This window comes from Hesperophylax consimilis, chromosome 27 (genome assembly GCF_061612785.1).
Source record: "Hesperophylax consimilis isolate HC1 chromosome 27, BYU_Hcon_1.0, whole genome shotgun sequence".
Taxonomy (NCBI): Eukaryota; Metazoa; Arthropoda; class Insecta; order Trichoptera; family Limnephilidae; genus Hesperophylax; species Hesperophylax consimilis.
The window spans coordinates 16,717,518-16,728,394 of record NC_142862.1 but is presented as its reverse complement, the minus strand read 5'-3'; positions in this window follow the sequence as shown (position 1 = coordinate 16,728,394).

Here is a 10,877-nt window from a genome sequence, read left to right as displayed (position 1 = left end):
ATTATTTTTCTAAAATAATTAAAGAACTTTACTTCATCACTTCTCAACTCACCAATTAACACTTGGAAAATTCCTACAGAAAATCATTCGGCTATGATTGGGTGTACCCAAAATTTTCTTTTCACTTTTTTCCTTCTTTTTAATAAGTACAACATGACAACAAGAGCTTCATCGTCGTCCATTGCGCACCATTACTGAATAATGAGCAAGTAACATGTTTTTGTTGAATCGACAATTATTTTTTTTCGTAGAGTATGGTCCGTTTTTAAAACGGATCCGTTTTTAAAACGGTAGTGTGAACAGGGCCATTGGCCGTCCGTTTTTAAAACGGGACCCGCCTCCGATTTGAAAACGGAAGTGGGAACGGGCCCTTAATCAAATACTGCGAGTAAAATACATCTTGACCTTTGAAATCATCGAGTATTTTTTATATAAGTCTTTTTATAAGCCCAGAAAAAAATAATGTACAGGCCAATGAAAACTGCTTTAAAGTTCAAAATCTCCTACTTACGAACCCATTTTCGGATATGATTTTATTGTATAATGTGGCAAATTAAGTTATTTATAAAATGATCGGAAATTTTTTTAATATTTATGCCTGAACATCAACAAAATAAAATAAAAATCACTTTTTGGCCATGTTTTTTTCTTGCATAAATCAAAACAGGCGGATGGTGTTAAGCTGGAATTTAAACCTTATCGCCATCTACGTAAGGGTTGTTATTGGCGGCTCAATTTAAAATACTACACGACGTAGTGCATCGCCTTAATTTGTATGTGAGTAACGCACACCGACCTAACCTAACACAACCGCTACCAAACGCATAGAAAAAGTGATAATAAGGAATATCTAATTCGGGTGTGTTATGATAGGGTAGAGGAAGTCGCGGGAGCACCTGGCTATTCAGATATGCTGACCAAACACGACTAAAGCTGAATGAATTGTGATAGGTTTCCTGATAAACTTTGTCGGAACACCTGTTCATAAAAATCTTTACATTTTCGCATTTCATCATTATATATTATCGAGACAAACGCAGGTGCATGAACACGTGTTCTGATATTATTACGAATTTACTGAAATTCTATCACCAAACGGCCTGTAATCCTGTTTTTAACCGCATTACCAATAATTTGTAGATATTCATAATAAATTAGCAAAATTAATTTTTCTCTGTGAAATACGTCAAACCAGTTTGGAACACCCGCCCGTGGTCCCCTCTTACCCCGCAGTATTCTTACAGTAGGAGTACACCACTATACAAAAAATAATATCTTTATTCTGATTTACCTGTACCTACCTGTCAAATCAATTTACATAATCATGTTTTCATAAATCGGCAGGAACTGTAGGTGGGTAGGATTTGGGACGTTTGTGGCTACCCTTATTATTATTATTTAAGTATCTTGGTAAGCCTAGGGCTAAGTACCTACCCCACTACCCAACCCTGGCTCTGATCAACAGTTAGGCACTCGTGGCTTACCACCTCGGCTTATAATAAATAATAAGCAAAGAGCATAAATATTACAATACATTCGAGCCACTAGTTCGCTGGTGTGTATATGTACTTACCTTTGGTAAAAATAATAATTACACCCCTCACGTGCGAACACCGCTTTATATTATGCAACAACATGGGTAGTGGGGTAGGTAATTGTACTTCATACATTCCTGGTATGTTGGCAATAAGTCGCGTGACGCCACGCGAAAGCTTCTAAAGCTATAATCAAGTTATTGTGGAACTCTGACCAGAAAATCTCTGTAAGTGTGATGAATCAGTATTTTTTTAGTGAATACCGCATAATAGTCCTATAACTGCTCCCAACTGTCCTGGGCTATTGAATCCCCAATTGGCATAAGAGGGGGTACCCAAAAGAAACCGAACTGATGTTGCGGGGGTTCTAGTTTGAATAGATAGATTGAACTACTAGCATGCCACAGGTAAGCTGAAGACCGCCACTGGCATGCCTGTGAGCGCGTTACTAGCGCACGTCGGGGTTAGAACCCGCGACCTCCAGCTTGCTAGTCGATTGCCTTACCACTCGACCACGGAGGCTGTCAAAAGTTGAATATAATCTAATTTTGAATATGAAATACAAGATTGGCAAAAATGACGTAAAATAATGGTTCCATGATAAATCAACACAATAACAATTCAACACACTTTCAAAAAGTGATATAAAATCATTAGAAACACTGAAAAAAATAATAATTTAAACCTAACCTAACCTAACCTACTTAACCCAGTTAATAATGTTTTTGTTTCATCACTATCCATGACTTTATATAACTTTTTAAAGATGTGATGAATTATCATTTTGATGAGTTATCCGGTCACCAAAATAATTAGGCCCAATGGCCGAGTTGGTTGTGGCATTGTCCCGGTGAAACAGAAATACCGGGTTTAATTCCCTTTACCTTTTTTTAAATTTTTCTTCGTCTTGTTTAATTTAGATTTATTAGTATGATATATTTTTTTAGTGATTGAATAATTACATGCTGTGCGTAGATGTTTACTTTGCGGCAGCAACCCCCAATTCTGTAACAATTTCAGAGCTCGGCGCCTGTGTATAGGCAATCGATACAACATGATAATAATTAATCTACGATTCTAAAAAAAATCGAAATCGCTAAGAGGAAACTATAAAGCTGTTCACTCTCGGCTCGTAAAGTCTGGGAATGCGGTCAACCAGAGTTAGTGGAGAAGCTCGCTTCCGCGGCAAAAGTCGCTTAATTAAACTGGTCGAAATGGACGACGGAGAAAGGACATTTAACTTCATAAGATTTTTATTCATCGCGCCGATAAAACGCAGCCAATAAATAATAATAAATTCATTTACTTTCTGCAAATATCTCGTTCTGTGCCCGTTTTCCTTTACTCGTTTTACAGTTGTGTACAGTTTGATACGAAACTTTTTGTTAATATTATTTATTTTTGTTTAATTAAGTTCAAACCTTCTTCGGGACAGTATTATTATAAATGAACCTAAGTACCTACGGACATTTACATAATATTATATGAGGTTCAAATAAAGAGAGGAAGCATATTAGATGAGAACTGAATATCAGATAGAGTTGGTGGTAAAGGGACAGAGTTACATAGGAAGAAAGGACAACTTCAAAATTGGACTTTTGGCTAATTATTTTTTGTTTATTTTAAATAAGGCAATTATTATTTTTACTTGAAATCGTTATTTCTCCTTACAAATTATTGAGGCACCAACCAAATATTTTTTTGTAGAACATATTCACCGTGCGCCATCGGATTCTATTTTCGTCATAACTTACGAGTTTTTTGTAGAACATATTCACCGTGCGCCATATGATTTTATTTTCGTCATAACTTACGAGTTTTTTGTAGAACATATTCACCGTGCACCATATGATTCTATTTTCGTCATAACTTATGAGTTTTTTGTAGAACATATTCTCCGTGCGCCACCATCTGATTCTATTTTCGTCATAACTTACGAGTTTTTTGTAGAACATATTCACCGTGCGCCATCTGATTCTATTTTTGTCATAACTTACGAGTTTTTTGTAAATTGTTCCGTCTTACCAGGTATGAAAACAGTTTATATATATGCAGAGAGAAAAATCGATGTTTGCTCTCACGATAAATTAATAGGCCTTATTATAATAAAGTACAATTTACGATTGTTTTGTCGATTTGCCTCGATAATATATCACAACGATACAAAGAATTTTCGCGGTAATGCAAAAAATATTCGGATTTCCACGAGCTTGTTCCGACTTCTTGATAATACATGCGCAATTTACGAAAAGTTTATCAAAAAACCTGTTAATTCTTTCGTAAAGCCTGCAATTCCATTTTTAACCGGAATTACTTTTAAATAAGCAATAGTTATTTTTATCAGTGTGGTTTCCGCATATTCCGAGAAATGATTTTTTAATTTGAAACGCTGGCGTTTAACATTAGTTTGCAATAATATTGTCCTGCAATACATATTTAAATTTTATTTTATTAATTTGTGTTATTTCCCAAATTACTCATTAGAAAAATAATACATAGTATATTTGCGGCACGTTCCAGAGTGGAAGATACTCTTAGTATCGCTCTGCTGTAAGACCACCATCCAGAATTGAAAAGTAGCTTCAAATGGTTTTGGCTGTGTTTGGTGACAAGGTACTTCCTCACCTTCTTCTTCCTCTCCTTCCCCTCTCCACTACCTTCACCCTCACAATATACCCAATTGGGAATGCCATAGTCTCACTGGCTCCAGACGCTTGGGAGCAGTTGGGACTCTTGTGCGGTGTCACATAAAAAGAAAAATAAATGCATTAAATTATATTAAATTGAAACAATGTAACTTTCAATTTAATTATAATCTCAAACCGCAAAGTGTTATCAGTAAGCGTGTAGTGGGGGGGTCATCGCACTGCGAACTGTAAACCTGAGTCACCTTGACACGATTGCCGTTCTATTGGAGAATTGGTGTCACTCCGGCGCGCGGTGACTACAGGCTACAGGCTACGTCTCGGCTAATTGACTTGACACAGAACTCGGTTTGGACGCCACATCTTCTGTATCTAAAATATATCAAACAAACATCACCCTTATCCTTGTTCCCAATGTCCCAACGCCTCAGAGGTCCTTTGTCGCACCTAGGTACCATCTTCATCCAGCATTGGTTAGGGCTGACCATATAATATAACAGAAATAAGGGAGATGGGCCACACGGTATCTTGGATATTGTTCACATCACATCTACGCACGGCGGCGGTCCGCTTTTGTACCTGCACACCAAACATTATGATAATACTAATATAATAGATAATTATAATAAATCTGAACGAAACAAGACCGAGAAATATGAAAAAAGGCAACAGTCGTTACTGGGAATTGAACTCGGGATTCTTCTTACTGAGTCAACGCCTCAACCAACTCGGCCACTGGGGCCTAATTAATTATTTTTTCATTATTCTTTATTTTGGCTTTCACCCATTAGGGGTGATCTTGGCCATACACAATTAACATTTTTCTTATTAATAAATACAACAAATTACAGAATAAAATTGATTACACATCATAAACATAACATAATGTAACATAAATAAACCAAACAAATGAACTCCACAATAACATCTGCGTTTATTTATTTTAATGTATTTATTTTAATGTATTTTATTTATTTGCCTTGTCCTTTCTAATGTTGTCTTTCCCGAAATTAGTTTTATAAACTCATTGGGAATAATACATTATTACTTTGTTATCATTTTGTAATGTATTATCTTGTAATAAAAAATAAAAAAACGAAACATAAACATAACATAACATAACATACCTTCGATGAACTACGCCAAGTAAAAAACACAATATGCGTCAAAAATGTAAACAAAAGAAATACAAATTTCAAATATAACTTTTATTATACATGCGTTTGTTTGTTTTTCCTTATTTCCTTTCTTCAAGCGACGGAGCGACCGATCTTTAAATATTATTTTTTATAAATAAAAACTGGTAATTAATAAAAATAAAACTTTCTAATTATATATAGATACCTGCTTTTCGTTTTCTCTTAACAAACAGTTCCATTTTTTAAAATGAAATCTTAAATTCTAAGCAAAAGTTCTAGAGCTCATTGAACCGGATCTACAGACAGACACACAACCAACATTAGTATTTTTGATTACTTACTCGTAGGTATATAGTATTTTTTCACATTATTTCGATTCCGTGGAGCACGATCTTACTTGTAATAAATATATGTATATAGAATTAATATGAAGCCCTGGTTTATACCGGAAGAGAAGGCTCACATAGGAATCTCTACCTTGTAATGATGTAATACAGCAGTGTTTCCCAAACTCCCCGATTTCACTTGTAAACTTATACCTGTTAAGAGTTTCGATATTTTCCTGTTTTTATTGCGTAACTAGCGGTACCCCGCCAGCATTGCTGTGGCTCAGTCCAACAGATGGCGCTGTTTGTTCTTTCTGAATATTTCGGAACACGTGTTCATGCACCTGTATTTGCTCAGTTAATATATAATGACGAAATTCGAAAATGTAATTATTTTTATGAACACGTGTTCCAACGTCGCGTCGCATGAATACATTCCTTTTTTTATTAAAAGTTTAAGATGAAACCTATCAATTCATTCGTTAAGGGCCTGCAGTCCAGGTTTTAGCAGGATTATGAATAATTTAAAGAGATTTTTAATAAATTACCAATATTTAATATCAGTAAGTTTTCTCCGTGTACGTTTTATACGATAGCTCGGTTGTGGGACGATTTGCCGGTCTCTGTGTTTATACGACAGCTCGGCTGTGGAACGATTTGCCGGTCTCTGTGTTTATACGACAGCTCGGCTGTGGAACGATTTGCCGGTCTCTGTGTTTATACAACAGCTCGGCTGTGGAAAGATTTGCCGGTCTCTGTGTTTATACGACAGCTCGGCTGTGGAACGATTTGCCGGTCTCTGTGTTTATACAACAGCTCGGCTGTGGAAAGATTTGCCGGTCTCTGTGTTTATACGACAGCTCGGCTGTGGAACGATTTGCCGGTCTCTGTGTTTATACAATAGCTCGGCTGTGTAACGATTTGCCGGTCTCTGTGTTTATACAACAGCTCGGCTGTGGAACGATTTGCCGGTCTCTGTGTTTATACGACAGCTCGGCTGTGGAACGATTTGCCGGTCTCTGTGTTTATACGACAGCTCGGCTGTGGAACGATTTGCCGGTCTCTGTGTTTATACAACAGCTCGGCTGTGGAAAGATTTGCCGGTCTCTGTGTTTATACTACAGCTTGGCTGTGGAACGATTTGCCGGTCTCTGTGTTTATACGACAGCTCGGCTGTGGAACGATTTGCCGGTCTCTGTGTTTATACGACAGCTCGGCTGTGGAACGATTTGCCGGTCTCTGTGTTTATACGACAGCTCGGCTGTGGAACGATTTGCCGGTCTCTGTGTTTATACAACAGCTCGGCTGTGGAAAGATTTGCCGGTCTCTGTGTTTATACTACAGCTCGGCTGTGGAAAGATTTGCCGGTCTCTGTGTTTATACGACAGCTCGGCTGTGGAAAGATTTGCCGGTCTCTGTGTTTATACGACAGCTCGGCTGTGGAAAGATTTGCCGGTCTCTGTGTTTATACTACAGCTCGGCTGTGGAAAGATTTGCCGGTCTCTGTGTTTATACGACAGCTCGGCTGTGGAAAGATTTGCCGGTCTCTGTGTTTATACGACAGCTCGGCTGTGGAACGATTTGCCGGTCTCTGTGTTTATACAACAGCTCGGCTGTGGAAAGATTTGCCGGTCTCTGTGTTTATACGACAGCTCGGCTGTGGAACGATTTGCCGGTCTCTGTGTTTATACAATAGCTCGGCTGTGTAACGATTTGCCGGTCTCTGTGTTTATACAACAGCTCGGCTGTGGAACGATTTGCCGGTCTCTGTGTTTATACGACAGCTCGGCTGTGGAACGATTTGCCGGTCTCTGTGTTTATACGACAGCTCGGCTGTGGAACGATTTGCCGGTCTCTGTGTTTATACTACAGCTCGGCTGTGGAACGATTTGCCGGTCTCTGTGTTTATACAACAGCTCGGCTGTGGAAAGATTTGCCGGTCTCTGTGTTTATACAACAGCTCGGCTGTGGAACGATTTGCCGGTCTCTGTGTTTATACAACAGCTCGGCTGTGGAAAGATTTGCCGGTCTCTGTGTTTATACTACAGCTCGGCTGTGGAACGATTTGCCGGTCTCTGTGTTTATACAACAGCTCGGCTGTGGAAAGATTTGCCGGTCTCTGTGTTTATACAACAGCTCGGCTGTGGAAAGATTTGCCGGTCTCTGTGTTTATACAACAGCTCGGCTGTGGAACGATTTGCCGGTCTCTGTGTTTATACAACAGCTCGGCTGTGGAAAGATTTGCCGGTCTCTGTGTTTATACTACAGCTCGGCTGTGGAACGATTTGCCGGTCTCTGTGTTTATACAACAGCTCGGCTGTGGAAATATTTGCCGGTCTCTGTGTTTATACGACAGCTCGGCTGTGGAACGATTTGCCGGTCTCTGTGTTTATACAACAGCTCGGCTGTGGAAAGATTTGCCGGTCTCTGTGTTTATACAACAGCTCGGTTGTGGAACGATTTGCCGGTCTCTGTGTTTATACAACAGCTCGGTTGTGGAACGATTTGCCGGTCTCTGTGTTTATACAACAGCTCGGCTGTGGAAAGATTTGCCGGTCTCTGTGTTTATACAACAGCTCGGTTGTGGAACGATTTGCCGGTCTCTGTGTTTATACAACAGCTCGGTTGTGGAACGATTTGCCGGTCTCTGTGTTTATACAACAGCTCGGCTGTGGAATGATTTGCCGGTCTCTGTGTTTATACAATAGCTCGGTTGTAGAAAGATTTGCCGGTCTCTGTGTTTATACAACAGCTCGGTTGTGGAACGATTTGCCGGTCTCTGTTTTTATACAACAGCTCGGTTGTGGAACGATTTGCCGGTCTCTGTGTTTATACAACAGCTCGGCTGTGGAAAGATGTGTGCGTTTTCTTCAAGATCCATGTTCACTCCTACTACTAAAAAAGTAAACTCTCTACTCAAAAAGACCCTTGCTATACATTAATACATCAAGCCGGACATACCTACGCCCCGAGGGAAATCATTATCCTTATGACCTACATTGTAGATTTAATGCAAAAATATACCTTGTATGTATGAAAAAAATAAGCATTGGCTAATGCGCTACTTATTCGTTTTACAATATATTTGTTTTATTTAGTAATTTATATTATTAAATTTACATCATTTGATTTAAGTCATTTGAGGATAATAAGCACAGGGAAAGAAGACAGAACGTTATTATTACTCGTGACATTGTTATACGAAATAATCAATCTGCCGACAAACTACTTATGCTGACAAACTGCTTTGACAGTTTAGCGGGTGCTTGTAATGAAGAATAAAAATAAAAATAAAACGTATTTTGGCCAGTTCATGAAGAGATTCTATTCTTTCTAAGCTATAGATTAGAAACTATTATTAAATTTAAGGTTATAACCTTTGATTTCATAATAGATATTATATTTTGAGGAACACTGTTTTAAAGAATATGCGTACCTACCTAGCTATTTCGTGTGCACGCATTCGTTCCACAGAACATAATAGCTAATAAATAGTATCATTTGCATTATAATACTATTAGGAAAGCTTGTAGTTAGGAACCTACTTACGCACCTTTTATTAGATAATGTATATATGAATGAATGTACAATAATGTACATTGAACTATATCTATCTGTCGTTGGGTCAAATAGTTGTATACTATGCCAGCGGTGGGCGGTAGGGCGAGTGATACCTACATAACATCAAAAATACTAATCGGAGGATAAGCCGAAATGTAGATATTATTTTAAGGCGATGCCATACGTAGTAATGCAAAATCGTGTGTTTTTGGTTTGAAAATTTGGTCGCCTAGAAATGTTTCAGATGCTTTAATTAAATACTGCGAGTAGAATACATCTTGGCCTTTCAGAAAAAAATAATGTATAAGGCCTATGAAAACTGCTTTAAAGTTCAAAATCTCCTACTTACGAACCCATTTTCGGTTATGATTTTATTGTATAATGTAGAAAATTAAGTTATTTATAAAATGATCGGAAAAAAATTAAATATTTATGCCTGAACATCCACAAAATAAAATAAAAGGCACTTTTTGACCATGTTTTTTTCTTGCATAAATCAAAACAGGCGGATGGTGTTAAGCGGGAATTTAAACCTTATCGCCATCTACGTAAGGGTTGTTATTGATAGCGGCTCAATTTAAAATATTACACGACGTAGTGCATCGCCTTAACGAATAAAAAAAAAAAAATTAAATTCATGGACAAATCCTTCAGTATTTTTTTTAAATTTATCATTTCTTTGTATTCCAAACGCTGCAATTTTCAATGGATTTGGATTTTCAAAATATGCTTACGGATGCATCTTCTCCATGCAAAGTCTTTTCGATTATAAAAGTGCTTTCTTCAATAAACGTAAAAAAATAAGTTTTTCTTACATATATTTAATAATATAATATTTATTTTATAAAAAAGTCTGTTTCTGAAGGCATTATCAAACTGGAAGCGTAACAATTTTTGTGACACAGTTTGTAAGATAAGGTAGTGATTGCTTCATATTTATATCAAGAAAAGGTACCTCTTTCAGTCCCGGAAAATCATGAATCGTAAACAAGTCACTAGTCACTACACGTCACTGCTGGGTAGTCTATCCTATCCCTACTCTAGTCCCACGTGTTTTCTATAATCATTTTAATCGACTATGGACGGACTAGTAAAATAAATGCATTGTTTTATTTGACATTTTTTTACTATTAATATTTTTTACACTATCCCCACACAGGAGGCCCTGAAGAAAATAATTTCCCTCAGGGCCTATGTCATATTTGGGGAGGCTGTGTGGAGGGTCTTTTTAAGGCAAATAAGAATAGGAAGATCTGGGAATCTCCTCAAACCAGCTTCTCCCGATCTGACACGCCACGCACCTAATGGGCCAGGCGCATTCTCAACACACCTCACCCAATGAACCCGGGCACCCTTGCTTAATCACCAAACGTAACTAATCACTTGGGGTGAACTACGGCAGAGGTGTTGGTTAATCAAATAAATTAATTATTGGATAGGACTGTTCAATTACGCAAAGGTGGAAGTTACACGACGCTACTTTTAGAAATCGTGTTGGTACTCGTAACCATTATCATAAAGTGTATTTCTAAATTAACGTACGTTAGTTGTAAGTCTCTATCTTTAAGCCATAGTTGTTAATATGTATGTAAGTCACTGGTTATAATAAGTATTCGGTGTAAGTCACAAGTTATCGTAAACAGTCTATAGATAAATGAAGAGAGCTTTATT